Source organism: Neovison vison, chromosome 10, assembly GCF_020171115.1.
Source record: "Neovison vison isolate M4711 chromosome 10, ASM_NN_V1, whole genome shotgun sequence".
In the NCBI taxonomy this organism is placed as follows: Eukaryota; Metazoa; Chordata; class Mammalia; order Carnivora; family Mustelidae; genus Neogale; species Neogale vison.
The window spans coordinates 18044477-18065338 of record NC_058100.1 but is presented as its reverse complement, the minus strand read 5'-3'; the positions used below and the strand labels follow the sequence as shown (position 1 = coordinate 18065338).

General features: G+C 34.9%; 1 pseudogene; it reads right to left on the bottom strand.

The window, feature by feature from the left end:
- Positions 1 to 2218: 2218 nt before the first annotated feature.
- LOC122917948 lies at positions 2219 to 14785 on the bottom strand (annotated as a pseudogene).
- Between the last annotated feature and the right edge of the window lie 6077 nt (positions 14786 to 20862).

The following is a 20862-nucleotide window of genomic DNA, read 5'->3' as shown; positions in this document are numbered from 1 at the left end:
GATCTCAGGATCCTGGGGCTGAGCCCCTTCTCAGGCTCTCTGCTCAGTTGGGAGTCTGCTTCTCTCTCTCAATCTCTTACCCTCTCTCTCAAATAAATAAATAAAATATTTTTTTAAAAGAATGTTCATTAAACTATTAATATTAGTTAAACTTTTTTCATATCATTACCATCCAGAAGTACCTTCTGATAGGTAAAGAGAGCATTTTTAGATATTTTATTCCACTTCTTATATCTTTGGTATAATGAGAAACACGAACTATACTTTTGAATCTTCTTTTACTTTCCTAATCTTTATTTTTTTCACTTTCATTGGGAAAAATTCTTTTTACATGTACAACCTTAAGAAATCCCATGAAAAATTTCAGAATCTTTTTTTTCAGCATTAAATGAAAGAATATTTCTTTATTCATGACAGAATATATTCAAAGATCTGAAAGTTGGACTATATGCTCTAACATTTCACTGAAATATAATGGCTGTTTCATGTTTAATATACATTTCCATCATTAAACAAATTTGCATCTAATAGACATTGCTCCAGAAAGCGAGACTATGTTAGTGAGCGATGGAGAGAAAAATTCCGCTCTCGTGAACTTTACAGTCTGATGGAAGAGATAGCTAAAAAACAAATATAGACAGAGATGACATAATTTAAACAATAAAATGTGCAATGAGAAAAATAAAGGAGAGTAAAGTGTGAGATAATTGATGAATGATTTTCTGAAAAGATTTCATCAGAGTAGGGACCTGAACCATTAGCAGGACTAGCCATATTAATTCACTATATTGATATACTATATGCACAAAACTCACACTTATTCATCCTGCCATGTAGCCCACAAAACAATTTTGTTAGGTAAATATTATTTTACAATGGAGGAAATGATGCTCAAAGAAATTAAATGTTCTTCACAAGACCATGCCCCTATAAAATGGCAGAGTCAGTATATGAATGCAAGTTTAACTGATAGTAAGGTCTGTAGTCTACACACTGCTATATTTTCGATGGTCCCATTTTTTCTGTTTCTTTCTTTGATGAATATGTTGATTTCCAGGTTTCTTTCATTCTAAGAGAAAAATTTAAACCTGGAAAATGGATCCCCATTCTCCATGCCCAGTTCTGGTCAAGAGGTAAATCAACTCTATAAGCATAAGTTTACATCTACAATGAGGTATGTTTTGTAGATGTGAAATTGAACCCATTGGTGGAAGTTCAATGAACTTCCTGACTCTTGCTCAGTCCCCCCCTGGAAATTTAGGATTCAGACCAAGGGAGAGAAAGATAAAAAATAATCTTTACTTGCCTAAAATTGGGTGGCTCTGTTTATTTATTTATTTATTTTTGTTATTATTTGTTTCATTTTTAAAAAAGATCTTATTTATTTTTTAGAAGGAGAGAGAGGGAGCGAGCACACAAGCAAGGGTAGCAGCAGGCAGAGAAGTAGGCTCCCTGCTGAGCAAGTAGTCAAATATGGGACTCAGTCCCAAGACTCTGGGATCATGACCGAAGCTGAAGACAAATGCTTAACCTAGTGAGCCACTCAAGCGGCCCTTCTTTGTTTTCATCATGTGCACTAATAGGGGACACAGTTGTGCCAGAAATGATGAATGCAGACAACTCAGAAAATTTAGAAATGAAAAACCAAAGAAAACTCACATAGTCTGTGTTTTGGATAGCTCTCCTTGTTTGGTTTTCCGTCTTTCCTAAGGCTCAGCTGCATTTCTGTCCTGATATCAAACATCCCTCTGTACTTCAAAAAATACCCTCTTTTCCTTAAGCTAGCTCAAGTTATTTTCTATTCTATTACTTGAAATCTAAATTTAAATGCTGTAGCTAAATGTACTTTTTTTTGTCTTAGTTGGGCAATTAACTCATTTTTATTGTAGAAAGAAACAAATACACTGGTAAAATGATTATTTAACTCAATCCTGCCATGCATAGTTAACTAGTTCCCACTAAGCATGTATCTTTGAAGATTTCTGTGGACACACACACACATAAACACTTTTACGAAGATATGAACATACTATGAATATTTTGGCGTCCGTTTAAAAATTTACTTACTTGCTTGTCCCTAGACATTTTTGTCTCACTAATATTTATACATTGTAAACTCACCTTAAACAACATCTTTGTACCTTTGTCTCTGGTATAATTATTTCCTTAGGATCAAGTCCTAGAAATGGAATTTCAAGGTCTAAGATGTGATCAGCATTTATAAGGCATCACCACGTTGTCTTGAGGGTGTATTTGTTATATCTTTCTTCCAAACAAATTCCTCTGTGTTGCCAACCCCCAGTCTACAGCATTCAGCACAGGTGAACACAACCAGGACACCACGACTGACACTCTTGCCCAGCCTGTCGGCCTTTAGGGAGTTGAGCAGCTGAGGCATGACCTGGAATTCAGATATTTTCTTGTCACCACAGAAAATATGGAATAGCCTCTCCTTGAGGGATACTTTCACCAGAGATCCAGATGGTTGCAGTCCCTTTGCCATATCTGAGAAACTGTTCTGGCTTAAGGGCTATTTTAAACTTCCGGAAAATTCATCTTCTTTGGATTCATATTTTGTCATGGAATCCCATTCTCCCTTGGGTGCTTTCACCCATGCTCCCCATAATTTCTGATTCATTTTCTTTTTTGACAACTTCAGGTGTAAACTCATCTTTGGTTTCTACTACAGTTTCAAATTCTGGGTAAAGGAAGTTGTGGTCTGGAATTGTTCTGCCCCATTAATATGGTTGTGAACAAACCTGCTGATGCTCAAATCTCTAGTCTAGAGCCTAATGCTCCTTACTGAAGTGACGTGCCATGGGGAATCTGGAACAGGTTTTCGGGGCCTAAACAGCCACAAGCCCCACAGAAATGAACACCAGACCTGAGCTGGAGGCACAGAGACTCCCCTGACTCTGGCAGAGGGTGCTCAGCAGATGGATTCTAGGGATAAAAGTCGTTTTCCCTGAGTAGCTGATCTCTAAAAGACACAGGACAGCACAGCGCCCAGCCCCAGAAGAGTTAATGCAGGAGCTACATGTCCTTAATTATAAAATAGTGGGGTTAAAAAGGGGTAGTGGCCAGAAGTGTACTCTAAGGAAATGATTCAGTCTGCATCTTACTTAAAAAAATCTGTAATAATGAGAAGAAAGGAAGAAGTTGGAATTTGTTGGCAAGTCATATATTTAAACTGTCACAGCGGGGAGCCTGCTTCTCCCTGTCCCTCTGCTTCAGCTGTCCCTGCTTGTGTGTGTTCTCTCTCTCTGTCGAATAAATAAATAAATCTTAAAAAAAAAAAAAATAAAAGCTGCCGCAGGATACGACCAATAGAATCAAGTATTTTCTCAAGTACGCAGAGAGTCCTTTACCCAGATATAAAGGGGAGATTCTCCACCAGTTATTTTTACCCAGCATATGCAATTTAAATAATATGAAGTCTAGGTTGTTTACTTGGCAAGAATTTTTGATAATGAAATTTTAGCCTTTTGAATGCAGAATGGGAGGCTGTGAGTGACAAGTGGAATACATTTTCACTTAATACAGTGTTTCGCTAGGGAATTCAGTTTACTGATTGGAATGTAAGTGACTAAAAGCTATTTTCCGGATTAATAATTTTAACAAATATTTATCTGATTTCAAGAACCATTTAATGTTTGGGCAAGCTGGCCTGTACCACAGGAGAGCTGTTAGGTTAGAGCTTTAAATTGTAGTAGTTCATTGAAGAACACGAACTGAGACATGTGTGAATGAAAAAAACAAAAACAAAAACAAAAGTGTTAGGAGCTAATAAGAGCCGGCAGTGGCAAAATGACCTTAGTGCTCAAATATATGATTACAAGATGCCAAAGGAAATGGTAATGACCTGGCTACAGTACTTTTGAGAACATTAAAAAACAAATCAACAAGCAAGCAAACTAACAATGTCTTTCTTGAAGTCTATAGTGAAATACTAACAGTTAAAATATGCAGTAGACTTAGGCAGTTTTCTCTTAATTTCATATATTTTCAACAAACCAAATTATTGCTCAAGTTCTGACACATAATGCATTGTAAGCCAAGGATTATGGATTTCATTCCAGGGTTTAATGCAATTTTTTCTTTTTCATTTTCCATCTGTAAGAGATACGCTGTACTTTTGTAATATTGTGACTTCATCAAAAGAGAATTAAGTCATTTTTTTCTGTTTTAATGTTTATTAAATAGCTGTAATTAAGTATTACAATGCTGGATTTTTTTTCCCCCAACAAAAGTAAGAGATAAACCAATGGCAACATTATGGGATATGTTAGTTTTATGATATGTTAAGAAATGAATTTATGTTCCTAATTTTAAAACATTCAAGCCTTACATTATTATGCTCATTATGTTCTGATTACATTTTGTCATTTATTAGTATGCTCTGCATGCCTTCTGTGTGATAATCTATTATTATGTTGATTGTTATTATATTTAAACAACTTTTATAAAATGGATCCTGGTGCTTTTTATATTAAAAATATTCATATTCTTAATTACTCAATGCTAAGTTAATTGAGACATTTTACTGTTCCCTATATTAGAATTAAATTAAATTTAGCTTCTATAAGGTGGCTAAAAGATGCCTACCACTTCGTTGCTCTACCTGCTATGCTTTCCTCTTTCGCCAAACCAAATACCAAGCAATGGTGCCCTGCAGAAAGGATGCTACCCAGTCATGTGAAACACTAAGTAATTCTATAAACTATAAATACGTGATTTAAAAGTGATCTCTTTCTTCCTAAAAACATAGGTAATTAAGAACATTCAAATGACATTTAGTTGTGGGCATATGTATAGTCTAGCTGATTATGAACTTGGAATTTTTTTTTTTTTTTTAAAGAACTCAACAGCCTGTCTCATTCCCAAATTGTTATTTCTGGTATCATTGATTCCTGTTAAGTTCCCCTAATGCCAGAAATTCTTTTTTTACAAATATAAATGGGACATTATACAAAGTAGGATAAGGAATGTAGCCCCCATAGATCTTCAGTATAATTTACCTCTGTTTATTCCATAAACTGCAAACCAAAGCAGAGACAGAACTCTGGGAGAATGGGACTGAAGACAGGTGACTTTTGGTGAGAAGTAGAGAAATGAGAATTTCGATGATAGGACTAGAGACCTATGAATGCTTGCATACCTAGAGCTATATGGTTTCTGGGGCAGGGTGGAAGGCTTCTACTTGGGTCTAAGAGTCCCCTTAACCATGGGACAAATTTATCCCAGTATGTCTCATCAGATATTATGTTGTTCTTTGTTATAATGTCTTATTAAGATACATTTGAGAACAACAAGGATGCTAAGGTCACAGAGTTTCTAATGAAGGTGAGAAATAAGATGATAACAATATTTTGAATATCTTTAATTCACCTGAGGCATGATCAAGTTTTCCAAATTGATTTTTATATAGAAGACTTACTTTTTTTTTTCCCATTTTTTTTTCTCTTTTCTTGTAATGTTCCAGAAACATAAAGCAATGTATTAGGATTACAGAATTCCCTTCAGGAGACTGATTTCAAACTTTGGGTACAAAGTTATTATTTTCAAATACTTCTTTGGTCTTCCTTTCTTTTTTCTTTTGAATCTTTCTTTTAAATTCATGATTCAGGCTTAATTTAAGCCTGAGTTAATTAAAATCTCTGGGCTGGAACTGAATCATGAATCCAAAAGTATATATATATATATATATATATATATATATATACCAAAAATAACAAACTGGGGTTATGGCATATCAAGTAACAATACTGGAGAGAGACAAGTAAACATGAAAGTATAATATAGAAATTGTACTTGTGACAAAAATCAAATTAAGATTACACAAAATACTTGGGGAGTTTGATTATGCAGCCTGGATTTGGCAGACCGCTAATGTGGAAGACAGATTGCTAATCTTGAAGGAAATAAAACATCAGCTGATATTAAAATTTATGGAATTGGATAAACCTTAATAATGCATGAGACTATGCCTTACAAGCCTAGGGAATAGTTTCTGCAAAAGTATGAATACCCGAAAATACATTAGTAAACTGGAAAGAAAACTGCTTTTCTGACATTGACAAGAAATGCATTGGTGAGATGGGTACAAAAGTGTCACAGTGCCTCATAGGCACTGAAGGATAGAAATTTCAATTTTCCTGAGATTTGGAGAAACCAAAGATCTATTTTAAACAAAACTGTATAATGACCGAATCTGCATTTTAGATCAGTCTACTAAACAGACGGACTTGAGATGAGAATGGTGTGTTTTCTAAGGCAAAAAGATAAACTGCCAGTGAGACACTACTCCCAGAGTGATGCAAAGTACTATAATTTTTGCTTAAACATTATGTATAAAAAGTACTCTTAAAGCAAGTGTACCTTTAGCCTATATTAACATTAATCCCATTTCCTAAAGATGCTATTTAAATTAACAGCAATCCCCCCACCAAGCTGGTATGTATGCTAATGCAGCCTAAATTCTACTAATTGCTAACTTCTACTAATAATTGCTTTTGCTCATAATACTCATAAATGGCTTCAATATGCTATATATTAATTATCTTGCTTTTGAGAGTAAATTTTATACCAGTGCTTCTGTGCCCCCCCCCAAAAAAAGCGTCTTTTCAATATCCATAGTACCATTCGAGATTTACTACAAATATACAATCATGATCTATTTTAAAAAATGAAAATAATAAGTTTTCCCTTCTCATTCTAAGGGGAATCTTCTGTATCCTGAGTCCTTTTCCCTTGTTACAGGTTTCGGAACCATAATGTTAGCCTACAGTAAATTTTGGGGTAAAAGTGTTATCTTTTAAACAGAAAACCAGCTTCTCCAAATAATTGACATTGAACTAGAGGTGACATAATTGAAAGAAAAAACATCGGCCAGAGAACTTGATGATGTTAGGCAATTCATATTAGGTGAAATTAAAAAAAAAAAAAAATTTGTTTAATATTGAAGAGTAAGTTGGGAAATTCTCATAATGGGAATCCAATGTGATCATAATCTTCATAATCATGAAGATTATAATGTGATCTCATCATTGAGTGAAAAGCATAGATGGAAAATGTATTATGGAGGGCATCATATTAAGCCAGGCTTTGAAGCAAAAGTCAGGGGGTTTTAAATCTCAATTTAAAGAAGTTTGGGAATAGGATCCAAGTAGATAGAGCAATAGATGTAAAGGTATAGGAGAAGTGTGCCTGGGTGGCTCAGTCATTTAAGTGTCCAAGTCTTCCTTTTGGCTCAATTCATGATCTCAGAGTCATGATCTCAGGGTCATGATTTCGGGGTCATGAGGTTGAGCCCTCTGTCAGGCTCTATGCTCAGCATGGAGTCTAACTGATATTTTCTGTCTCTCTGCCCCTTTCCTGCCCTTCCCCTGCCCCTGGCTCTTGGGCTCTTTCTCCCAATATAAATAAAATCTTAAAAAAAAATTATTTAAAAAAAGCATGGGGGTGGGGGAAGAGTGTGGTGTTTGAGGAACAGGGAACATGTGAAACATCAGGTTCAAGATGGCTAGGAAAGAAGCTTAATTTTAAAATAATGAATGAGAAATCACTTCTAAAACTTCTCTCTTCTTTCTCTCCTGCCATTTCATATCCCAATTTTCTTCTTTATTATTATTCTATATTCCCATAGAGATATATAGAAATATAGATATAGATAATATACTATCCATATCTACATGTGATATGTATACTAAACATACCTATACATAGATTTGCAGGTACATAACTATAATGTAAATATATGGTATATTTATTATCATTGTTTTCCAATAAGATCTAAGCTCACTAAGGAAAGGACTACTTTGTAGTTTGTTTTACCACTCTATACCCATGAAATAGAAGGATACCTGGTAGATAGAGGGTGCCCAATAAATTTTTGATGAATAATTTAACGAGGAAGAAAAAATGAATGTTTGAATGCAGTCAGGTGCAGTTTTTGGTACCCTTAGACAACAGAGAACCAGCTAGTGTATTTTCTCCAAGTTAATCTCTGTGGCAGTTTTTAAATTGTCCCTCCATCAGTTGCATAGAAATTAACATAATTACTAAATCCAGATTATTTTCTTTGAAACTAGTAGCATTCTTTTCCGTGCTAATGGCCTGTCTTAACTTTTATTTTATTATTTTTATTTTATTTTTTTTAAAGATTTTATTTATTTATCAGAGAGAAAGAGAGGGAGAGCGAGCGAGCACAGGCAGACAGAATGGCAGGCAGAGGCAGAGGGAGAAGCAGGCTCCCTGCCGAGCAAGGAGGCCGATGTGGGACTTGATCCCAGGACGCTGGGATCATGACCTGAGCCGAAGGCAGCTGCTTAACCAACTGAGCCACCCAGGTGTCCCCTGTCTTAGCATTTAAACATCTCTTATCATTTTCTTTTTTCTGCTAACCCATATGGTTCTGTATACTTTCCTTTGTCTGACTCATAGGACACTAACATTAAGGTTACAATAGTCCTAAACAATCAACGGTATGAAAAAAATCTAGGGCCACTAAAATTCGTTGACTTGTCTACTTTGTTTACATTGTACACTTAGTGGCCAGCCCAGGTAAGAGGATGTGCTCAATGCATGCATATGAACAAAAGTGTGAACAATGAGCCCCAATATAATATTACTGTGAGCTAAAGAAAAGATTTAATGAAACCTTATAGAAAACCACAGATAAAATGATCACATTTGGCTTTCCTTGGAAGGATATTTTAATTTCTTAACTATAAATATATTATTTACTATTCAAAATTGTATGATTTTTAAAGAATTATGTAAAGGTTTGGGTGGGGACATTATTCAGAAAATTTTATTTTAAGATATACTTTCATAAATATCAAGTAATCAAAAATATAAGATGATAGAGTGCTTATTAAATGAGATGATTAGATGATTTCCAAAGAATTTTTTTTCAGCCATACTGGAATAGGTTTTTAGAAGAAAATAAATACTCACAGCATAGCTTTATCTTTATAATAATACTTTACAATACTTTATAATACTAGAGTTTTGGGGTTTTTTTTAGCTGTTAGCAGAAATATACAGCTTTTACGTTATTACATTTAGAACTACTTTGGAGTTATCTAGAAACTTTGATGTGGACCTCCTTGAAAAATGTGAGATACAGCTCTTTTAAAAAGATGCTGTGGCCATCAAGTATTTATCTCAAGCTACAAAGACCCATTCATTGTTAGGCTAATTATTAGTGTTGAAGAATTGTATTCAAATTCCCCATTAGTGCTTCTTTATGACTTTAAAAAATACTTGTTTTAAAACAGCAACCAAAACTCTTAGATGTGATACCATAGCACAGGAATAAACACAAAATCTGAATAAAATATTTTTGCCTCTGTTGTTCATATTTCCCTAAGGTGACCTTTATATGTAAAAAAAAAAAAATAATAATTTGGAGTGATATCATTTCTAGTTAATGTATCTTTTCCCAAAAGTACTTTAGATTTCAAAATAAGGTATATGAGGGACTTTAATATCACCATTTGTAAGTATTTAAAATATAAGTGGATTTCCTGCTTTCCGAGGAAGATTTGGAGGACGAAAACACTCTCTGCCTCCTACTTGGACATTTGCTCTCATTTGGGTTGATCATCCCAGGCCACTCTGATGCCTAATCATGGTAAGCATTTAGTAAATGTCTTCTTTACCCAGTAACCATTTCAAGGATATATGCAGTTCACAAATATGTATGCATTTCTATTTGTATTTATATACATACACTTAAAATGTCATTGGGAAAAACTGACTTGGTAAGTGTGTCCTGCATACATCATCTCTATTTCCAAATTTCTATGATTATTTTGAGGCATAAAATATACCTGGTCATAACCTGAGGGAAACGCAGACAGTGCCTGCCCCCTCACTATGGGACATTTTTCCCTTAGATGACAGGCAGATCTGTCACAGGACAAGATGATTTATCTCCTCTGATTTCATCCTGTAAAGACGCCCTATACAAGGTGAAGTGATAATTTTCCTCAGAGTTAACATGTCCAATGTCTCATTTTTCATTCCAGTCCTTGTGAAATGACATCGAACACTAAATTGGGAACTAATTTTGGTTGTGAGCTTTGGCTCTCTGCCCACTTCTCTGGAAAAGCAAGCAAATTATCTGTACTTTTTAGTTATAGAAGTTATATGATACTTGGAGCTGACTGATCGGTACAAGGATTTTTCTTTTTTCCTTTTAACCCACACTGGAAAAACAAAAGCAAAAAAAAAAAAAAAAGACAGAAAATTTTGCAAATGATATATTTTTTGCCAGAAAATTAATCAAAAAGAAATATGCAAAGTGTACTTGTGGACAAAAATAGGATGATTTAGAAGGACTTATGATGAAGTAAGATTGGCAGTATATTTGACTATGGCATTAAAATAGTCAATTAATTCAGTATGATTTTTGGGAAAAAAAAGTCACAATTATTTGAGAGTAAAAATTCAACCAGCCAACATGGTATTTTCACTCAGCAAGAAAACTTGTTTGTAAATACTTGTCTAAAGATGGAACACAATTTTGGAATTTACTTTCTGAATGCATTTATTTTAGAACATAAATAGGGTAGTCGATTGCAAAGTGTGTTTGTTTAGGCAAAAGGTTTGTGTGATAAACTAAATTTTAGCCTGCATTTAGACTGCAGAATTATATATTTTTTCCTGAATGAATAAAACTGATCATGGGTTATAATTTATTGGGTAAGCATATTAACAGTTAGACGCTTCGAAACAAGGAAGTTACATGACACGAAAAAGCCATATAAAGATAGAAAAAGAACAGAGAAATTTCGTGTGTGTATGTGTATGTGCGTGTGTGTTAAGATTTTTTTTATTTATTTGACAGAGAAAGACACAGTAAGAGAGGGAACACGAGCTGGGGGAGTGGGAGAGGGAGAAGCAGGCTTCCTGCTGAGCAGGGAACCCAATGTGGAGTTCAGTCCCAGGACTCTGGGATCATGACCTGAGCTGAAGACAGACATTTAATGACTGCACCACCAGGAACCAGCAGAAATTTTGTGTTTTTTTAAGTATGATTATGTTATAGGATGGACAAGCTAAAAGGATATGAGTATTAGTGAGATTGAATATAAGTTAAGAAAGTAAGTGGTATCTGAGAATTGGGAAATCATTTCCGTGAGCCCTGGCATTATGAAGGTCATAATCTAAATAAATTAAATAATGTTAAAAGTGAATGTAGAAAAGAATAGAGGAATAGCTAGTGTTTACTGAAAGCTTGCTTTTTCCAGGTACCAGGTGAAATGCTTCATGTGGATTATCTCATTTATTCTTTACAATACCACCACCTGTAAGGATCATTAATTGCATCATTTTATGGTTCATTTTATGGTTGAGGAAAATAAGATATAACAAGGAAAATCAATATTCTTATAATTTCCTACTTAGTAGAATCAAAGCCTGCATTTTTTTTTGAAATTTAAACAAATACGAAGCAAACTAAGGTGCATTTTTTTAACCTAAAGCATCATTTTTTAACTTTAAACTAATAAAAAGCAAAGTAAAATAAGTGCTTACATGCTTCTAGCAGCACAGAAAAGAATGGTGAGGCATCTACAGAGCGATAGGAATAAGAGACATCATGTCAGTTAAGATTTAAAGAAGGGGTAACACTTCCAACTGCAGTACAGAAAGGGAAAATTACTTCAACAGATAAAACTTTAGCAGCAAAGGCAAGTAAAGGCAAAATGTCCTCTTCATTGTAATTAGCAAGTTTTCTAGACTGTCAGGAGCCTATGGAATTTAAAAAAGACCAAGCCTGGAAAAAGTATTAGTCAGATCTTTGACTTAAAATTCCATGCCCAGGGGCACCTGGGTGGCTCAGTGGGTTAAAGCTTCTGCCTTTAGCTCAAGTCATGATCTTAGGGTCCTGGGATCGAGCCCCGCCTCAGGCTCTCTGCTCAGCAGGGAGCCTGCCTCCCCCTCTTCTCTGCAAGCCTCTCTGCCTACTTGTGGTCTATTAAATAAATAAATAAAATCTTTAAAAAGAAATTCCATGCCCAAACTATGCTATAAAAATAGGAAGAACGCTAGGCAACTATTTCTGTTTGTTTCAGACATGGCTTTCCAAAATAGTGGGAAAACAAGCAATTATTTTTTTCAAATTTCTGGAAAATTGGTTATTGACAGAAAATAATTAATTCATATGTTTACCTTACATCATTTAATTAAGTTAAATGTGAATAAAAGAGTTAGATGTGATTGGTCTAGAGTTCTTCAATCTATTGATCTTTCTTTTCCTGTTTGTTTTTTCCCCCTTCCTTAAGAAGATGATTGGAGTAGGCTGAATATTGGCCCCAAAAGATATCCAGGTCCTAATTCCTGGAACTGCTGGGATCCAGCCCTGGCAGGTCCAGGTGTCCCCCAAGGAGGAGTGGTGTCGGCGAGATGAACAGCAGAGCCACACAGCAAGTTCTGGGCAGTAGTCAGGCATCTCCATCTTTAATTGGATTATCGAGCTTCTTATATAGGCAGTTTAATGGGGGCAGGGGGCTCACATTCATGCAAAGGACATTAAAGAACTCAACACTCATCAAATAATTTCTCTTTGTTTAGCACATGTTATTTTAGTTAAGCTATAAGGGTACAGACTGGCGCCAGGGATGGGGGACAGGGTCTTGCTTCTTGAGTAATCATGTCCCCCAGAAAGCCATGGGACGTAGCACAAATATGTGCTTTTTGGTAACTTGTTCTGGGGTCTTCAGGAAAAAAAGATATAGGTTAATGGAAAACGAGAAGCTATTGGGATGAACTAGATAATAAAGAACTGTAGGAAGAAAAGGTATAGGTTAATGGAAAACGAGGAACTTTAGGGATAATCAAATAATAAAGAACTGTAGGAAAGCAAGAGATAAGTTAACAGAAAACCAGAAGCTATCTGAAGACACTAAGTATATAGGAGAGCAGTAGGAATGAGAAGGCGTTCTCTTTGCAGGAGGCAGGGTGTATTTTAACGGCTGGGCTTGTGAAAGCCATGGACGATCATCAACCTAGGGAGGAAACCGTCTACTGTGGGACACATTTAAAGTTCTCTATAGTCCTAGGTACAGAATAATTTACCTCCTTGGGGTTGCTCTGGCCCATAAGCCTGAGAAATGTTCGCAGCAGATTAGCAAGGGACTCTTTGTTTAAGAGAGATACGGGATCAGAGGAAAAGGCAAGAGAGTAATAGACCATGCTTATCTGCAGGGCTCTCTGTCTTCCTGGCAGTTGCCTGTAAGGTGATCCCGCCCTCCGCAGGGTTAGTCCTGCCTTAGTTCAAACCTTAAGCTAGTGAGGCAATACCCTCGACCAGGCCCCGTGGCTCCCAACATGGAACCTATGAGTGTGATCTTCTGTAGTGTTAGGACATTGTGGATGCGATTAACTGAAGGATCTCGATATGGTTGGACCATCTGGAATGATCAGGGTGTGCCCTATGTAATCACAAGTGTCCTTATAAAATGGTTATAGAGGGAATTTTGGAGGGAAATGAGAAAAAAGTCCATGTAACCATGGAAGCAGGGGAGAAAAGGTCATACCATATGTGGCCATGAGCCAAGAAACAAGAACAACAACCAGAAGCTGAAAAAGGCAAACAACTGGGTTCTTTCCTAGAGCCTCCAGAGGGAGTGTGGTGAAACCTATCATGGACTTCCAACCTTAAAACCATAAAATAATAAATCTGTATAGTTTTAAGCCACAAAATGCATGATTCTTTGTTATAGCAGCCAGAAGAAATTAATGCAAAGATGTTCATAGAGGTCTTCATCATATTATTATAAATTTACATGTTTATGAAACAATAAATTGTGAATTATGAAAAATAGTACAATATAGGTGGCTTAATTTTTCTGATTGAAGAATAGATAAAACCTAAAAATGTATAAAATTAATCAGTGCAACTACTCAATAAATTTGTCTACATAAAAAATTGACTATGTATACCTTTTTAAAAGCATAAAAATTGTGTGTAAACAAGCCAATATTGCAACAAACATTTCATAGAGTAACTTATGTAATACATGGAGCATTAAGGGGAAAAAAACTATCTCTAAATTAAGGGGAAAAATCTATCAACAGAAAACCTTGAAAACTCTCTGAACATGGAGTTCATAATTCAAGGCATGTGCATGATTATTAAACAAACAACTTCACTCTGCTGATTAGAGAACAATAAATTAAAAAACAAGTGAAAATATTTTTAATTCTAATAAAATGGTATACATGTAAACACCTTATTTCAACGATTTATTCATAAAATCTCAGCAAATTTATGCTAGAATTACTGGCTCTTGTAATTTAGATTCCTGATTTGCACTTTCATCATGAAACTTCCTGTTGTTAATGCTCATACCTTTACAATCAACTTGCATCATACACTTTTCTGATACTCTGTTCTTCCAAGAACTCTTGTCTTTACTTCCAAAATATATCTTCTCCTACAACCTTGGCTTGAATGTCTAAGATTCTTGCCTAGATTTTTGCACTAACATCCTCCTAATGTCGATGCTTTGACCTTTGCATTATTACAATTCATCGTCGAAGCAAACATTAAAGTGATCCTGTGAAACTGGTCATGTCACGTCTTCTGACATAATCATCTAGTAGCTCTTTGTAATGGCGTCTCAGGCCCTACAGAATTTTACCCTCCTTCCATTATTCTCTACCTAGCTTACAGCCCTTCAGACGTTTTTACCTTCTCATTATCTCCAAGCATTCTGGATTTGCTTTGACATAACCGATTTTTACGCGAGCTCTTCCTGGAGTTTAGAACCATTTTCTCTTAAAATATTTTATGGCTTACTTTCTCTCCTCCTTGTTATGCCCCAGTTTTTGCGTCTGAGAGACCACCAAGGAGCCAACACTGATGTAAAACACACGAGGGTTTATTCAGCAAGCTTAAGCTTTTGGGCCCAAGTATACCTGACATAGCAGAGTAGGGACTTGGACCCCAAACCAGATTACAGTCACAGTTTTTAAAGACAGAGCAGGTGTGGCAGTAGGTGATTGGGCCACAACCACCAGCCCTATGTTCTTGTGATTTATTACAGAGTTGAGCTATCCTATTTTTGACATGGTTTATTACAATGTCAAGCTATCCTACTCCTGACATGAGTTATTACCTCATTAAGCTATCCTATTCCTAATTGGTTTTTGGTATGGTATTTTATTTTCAAAACCTTTGGTCAGTCTTCCTGGAACCAGGGGTCATTTACCAGTTATGGAGACCTAAGATGGTTGTTGGGGCCAAGATGGCTGCACTTATGTCAAGGCTAGACCTGGCTAGATATGACAAGGCTAGACCTGGCTAGACCTGAAGTGGGTTCAGCTTTGTTTTTCTTGGCCTCCACACTCATGAAAACCCTATATTAAATAATACTGTTCCTAAGTGCCTTGTCTAAATTTCCAAGTCGTCCAATACTCCAAATGCCTGTTACAGTCCCAAGTACTATTTTCTATAGCCCTTACCACATTCTGATTCTATATACCTACTATTTCAACATGTCCACAGTATAATTTTGTGTTTCTTCCTCATATTTTAACATCACAGAAATCTTGTCGAATCTAATAATTACTATCAACCTGATATTAGTGACCCAACAGTTTAGTTACACCTTCTAATATTATGAAAATGGCAGCATTAAAGTAACCTAGATTTGAAATTATGCTCACCTTTTTTCCTTTTGCTTCCCCTACCAAAAGTTAAATTTCATGAGTGCCTACACTTTTCTTTTTTTTTTTTTTTTTAATTTTCTTTACTCATGCATCTCTAAACCCAAGAATACTTTCTGGTACATGAAGAAATCAAATAAACCTCCATCCAGTGAATTTATGAATTAGTGCAAAGCAATTATACCACTTTGTTACATAGTAAATATCCAATGAATGTTGGCTGTTCTAACAGTATGAACTGTTCTAACAGTTCAAGAGTATGTAGAAACGTGGTTGCTAATACATTTTAGGGTAAATATTTGATCTATAGACAAAGATTCTGTCCAATCTTCTGGTTTCTTCTTCTTTCACGCTATTACTACAGTCTTAGGAACATTTAAAAAATTCTGCTGAACAAGGATACCAATTTTTATTTTTTAATAAATAAACTAAAATTTGATATAATTATTTTCTTTAGTACAAGAAGTGTCTGCATTTACAATCCGAAATAGGGATGAGTTTTCCAAATAGTATTATACTCACTAAAAATGTTTCTATCGTAAATGAGGAAAATTAAAGAACTGAGAACACCTAACTTGCTATTAATTTCACATTAACATTTTAGTAATTATTTATGGTCCATTTATAAAGTCATTAAAATCTTGAAGAGTTTAACCTTTCCATTTCTTAGATATGTAGAAAAAGTAAATTTGTATTCAGCAAGCTCTCTCAAATGGCATAGAACAAAAATCTAATTCACTCTACTGCAGTCACTGAGAAAAAAATGCCTGAATCTTATAGAATTCTCTTATTTTTCCAATCTCAAGACAAAATTTGTAACTTATAGATATTAATCTCTATCATTCAAAATGTAATGTAATGTAATAAAATATAACTACCTACCTCAATTTAATTTTGAAATCTTGTATGAGTGTTTGTCTTTGTCTACTGTCCCACTGAAATTTTATGTTGCTTCCAAAACAGTATCTCAGTTTAAAAGCTTGTATTATCAGCAGTATCTCCATCAAATTTTATAGAATTAATTATTATCAAAATAGAATCAAAGTGGCTTTGATTTCACACTTTGACTTTTGAAAGCAAAACTAAAATATAGATATTCTGGGGCACCTGGGTGGTTCAGTGGGTTAAAGCCTCTGCCTTTGGCTCAGGTCATGATCCCAAGATCCTGGGATCGAGCCCCACATTGGGCTCTCTGCTCAGCGGGGAGTCTGCTTCCTCCTCTTTCTGCCTGCCTCTCTGCCTACTTGTGATCTCTCTCTGCCAAATAAATAAAATCTTAAAAAAAAATAATAAAATATAGATATTTCTGCTGAGATCTGTACAACATTCAGTCTAAACATACCTTAATGTGTTTTCATGTTTTATGTTGTTAAATCCTTTTACTCTTGTGAGGAAATCATATCCAGTAAAGAGTTAGAAAGTGCTAAAGAGAGCTCTAAAAAATATTAGAATACTTTATATACCTAATTAAATAAGTATTGACTTTAATTTGACATTTTTATTAATTTTTAAAGCAATGTCTTTGAGATATAGCTATTTTCCTTGCATGTTCACACAGAAAATATTAAATATAATATTATTTTAATTCATATCCCCAAATAAGCTCCAATTTGACCCAATTCCATCCAGATAGCACTAAAACCCAGGTACGGGTAATAAGTTTCAAACATTAGAGTCTATATTTATTTCTATTTTAATTATCAATTTTACCAAGGATATTTAGATAGCTATTATTTCCATCTCACTGGGTTATATGAAATTAAATGTGATAAATTAAGTCATAATGTTGTGCATATTTTAAAATTATATCAAGATACAAGGATACATATAATTAAACTTATATCTGGCTTGCATATCCTTCTATAAACTTTATTAAAACATTACATTTTAAGCCATTTTATTAGGTATTTTTTACATAAGATAAAACCAATCTATTTTTCATATACAGTTTCAATGATTTTTATTAATGTTACTGGGTGGTTTAACCATTACTGTAAGTTAGTTTTAGACCATTTTCATACCCTCAGTAAAGTTCCTCTCATCCATTTAGTTAATCCCCATCTCACCTCCAGCCTCAGGCAACCACTAATCTATTTCCTGCCACTATACATTTGTCTTTTCGGAGTATACCATATAAACAGAATTATAGATGATCTCTTGCGTATGATCACTTAACGTACTTGTGACATAGCATGTGACGGTGTTTTCTTTCACTGATGAATAATATTCCACTGTATGGATAAACGTCATTTTATCTCTCCACTCATTGTATTTTGATTATTTCTAGTTTGGGGCTATGATGAACATAGCTCTTACTAACATTCACCATCAGGTACTTGTGTAAAAAAACTTTCCTTCCCTCCTTCCTTCCTTCCTCTCTCTCACTCTTTTTCTTCCTTTTCTTTTCTTTTCTTTCTTTCTTCTCCCTTCCTTCCCTCTCTCTCTCCGTCCCTTCTTTCCTCCCTCCTTCACTCTCTTTCCTTCCTTTCCCTTTCTCTCTCTCTTAAGAGACAATTAAGAGCATGATAAACACATGACTTAAGTTGAAGATAAATGTATCATTGTACACATTTCTCTTCAAATTTGATGATTGTTGTTTGGAATCCACTATGTAGTATTTAGTTTTCAAGTTATGATTAACTTATTTCTCATTTTTAATTTGTAGGAATATGTGGTTGTAATCTAAATATAAGTTACATGGAATTCTGGACAGAAAATATTTTATAAAACTGCTGTTTCCTAAAATAATACCTACACTTTTGATATAATATAAATAAAAAATATTCTAAAGGAGTATGAGCTAGAAGTTTTCCAATTAAAGATGTTTGTAGGGGAGTCTGGATGGGTTGATTAAATGGCTGCCTTTGGCTCGGGCCATCGTCCCAGGATCCTGGGATGGAGCCCCAAGTTGAGGCTTCCGCTTGACAGGGAGCCTGCCTCTCCCTTTCCTTTTCCCTCTGCCTCTATCTGCCGCTTCCCCAATTTGTGCTGTCTTTCTCCGTCAAATAAAAATAAATAAATCTTTAAAAAATATGTTTAAAAAAAGATATTTGTATTTGACAGTCATTTCCAAAAGAGGAAGTTAGAACATTTAAAATCCAACATACCCAAACCAGTTTTCACAGAAATGATTTTTACCACATTCACATCTGGTTCATTTAATTAGTTCTGCAACTGTTACACTTTGGTACTCACATTTTATAGGAGTACACTTGTCAACACAGTTTCTCATTTGCTTTTGCTTTTTTAAGGAATCATATATAACCCTTAGTATTTTTTTATTGTTGCTGTTGTTCTATTTGCTCAACTTCATGCCTTAAATTCCTCTAAATGCTTAAATTTCATTTTTAAATTTGGGGGTAGAATCTCGAGCTAACATTACATTGTTTCCTGTTTCTCGTTTGCAATTCTGTTTTCATGTTCATAGACCCTGTGAGTGTGATTTGTCTCAGCATGGAACATCATGCTTATTTCAGAGTAGACTCCCTTCATTTTTTCTTTCAAGATTTTCAGTGTTTTTAAGAATCTGCTCAGCAGGGAATAGCACTTTCTGAAGGGACTGCATTTTGCTGCTTCATCTGACAATTTCTGTGTTTACACAATGAGTGACATTCAGATGGAGGCTGGAAATACTCTATTAATTTGGGTTGAGTCTTTCAATCTTTTCTTCTTTCAGAGTACAAATAAAAACTCAAATGATGTTCAAACATCTCTAAAAACAATCAGTGAACAGAGATATGTTAGATCACCAGGTGATGCAGGAATAAAATTGTTTAAACATAAAACAAATGGGAAAATTGCAGAAAAGTTATAGTAGAGAGGCATCCATTGGTTTTAATTTCATTAATATTATATTCTACTGTAAACTAAACTAAGTCTTCAACATAAAGACTATGAAAGTATACAAGAGTCAGTGAGAATGTCAAAATAAACAATTAAGAGCATGATAAACACATAGTATTTTATAAAAGAGGGTGAGTTACAGGTCTTAAGTGAGTTTTTAAATAACACAAATGATTTGTGACAGAACCTAGGTTTCTAGACTCCTAATATGGTGCAATTCTACTACCAGAGAGCTAATTACTGGACTAAGATAGCTGAAACCTTTAGTCTTGACTATGCTTCATTCTAAACATGTTATTTTGAGAAATGTATTTCCATATATATATATATATATATATATACACACATTAATCTCTCCATCATGTAATGATTATGTTGTTTGTTTTGAATAATTTACGTTTTAACAAGAATTAAATGAAGTAATACAAACCCATTGAAATGAATACACATAATCTGATCTATTGATATAATTATTGCTATTACTATGACTATGATCTTCCAAAGTTTTACCTTGCAAAGTGTTCAGTTATTAGTACTGAGAATAAATACAGTACAGCTTCTCAACAAGCCATTCAACCAGAATATAAGTACTGAGAATCTACTAGATCATCTACATTATCTCTCTCTCTCTTTTCTGTGGGCTGACTACCTTCTCTCAGTCTACTCAGTTTAATAGGTGGGACCTGAGTTTAATGCTCCTGAGGGCACATTTGGTTGGCTGAGGTAGGATACAAATGGCTTAATCAAAAGTATTTCCCCCTGGGTGGCTCAGTTGGTTAAGCAGCTGCCTTCGGCTCGGGTCATGATCCCAGCGTCCTGGGATCGAGTCCCGCATCGGGCTCCTTGCTCGGCAGGGAGCCTGCTTCTTCTTCTGCCTCTGCCTGCCATTCTGTCTGCCTGTGCTTGCTCTCTCGCCCTCTCTCTCTGATAAATAAATAAAATCTTAAAAAAAAAAAAAAGTATTTACCCCTGGAATTAGGAATAAAAAAAGAAAAAGAGGAAGAAAGATACAAAGAGTTAAGTTTCTCAGAGGTGTTCTATGGCCATGATTTTCCTTATGTGAACTCATCTGTGAGTTTTGTCAATGTAAGTCCACCAATTAGAGAAAGAAGCTTTTTGCAAAAACTATCTGACTCCATAATGGTGGAATAAAGACACTGGTCAGGGAAAATTTAGTCATTTAAACGTCATCTTGTTAAACTAAATTTAAAAAAAAAAATCCACTTATTTTAATTAGCTTCAAAAGTAAAATTTATTGATTCTTCAGTTGCATGTAACACCCAGTTCTCATTCCATCACAGACCCCCCCTTAATGCTCATCCCCATTTCCCCCCCTGC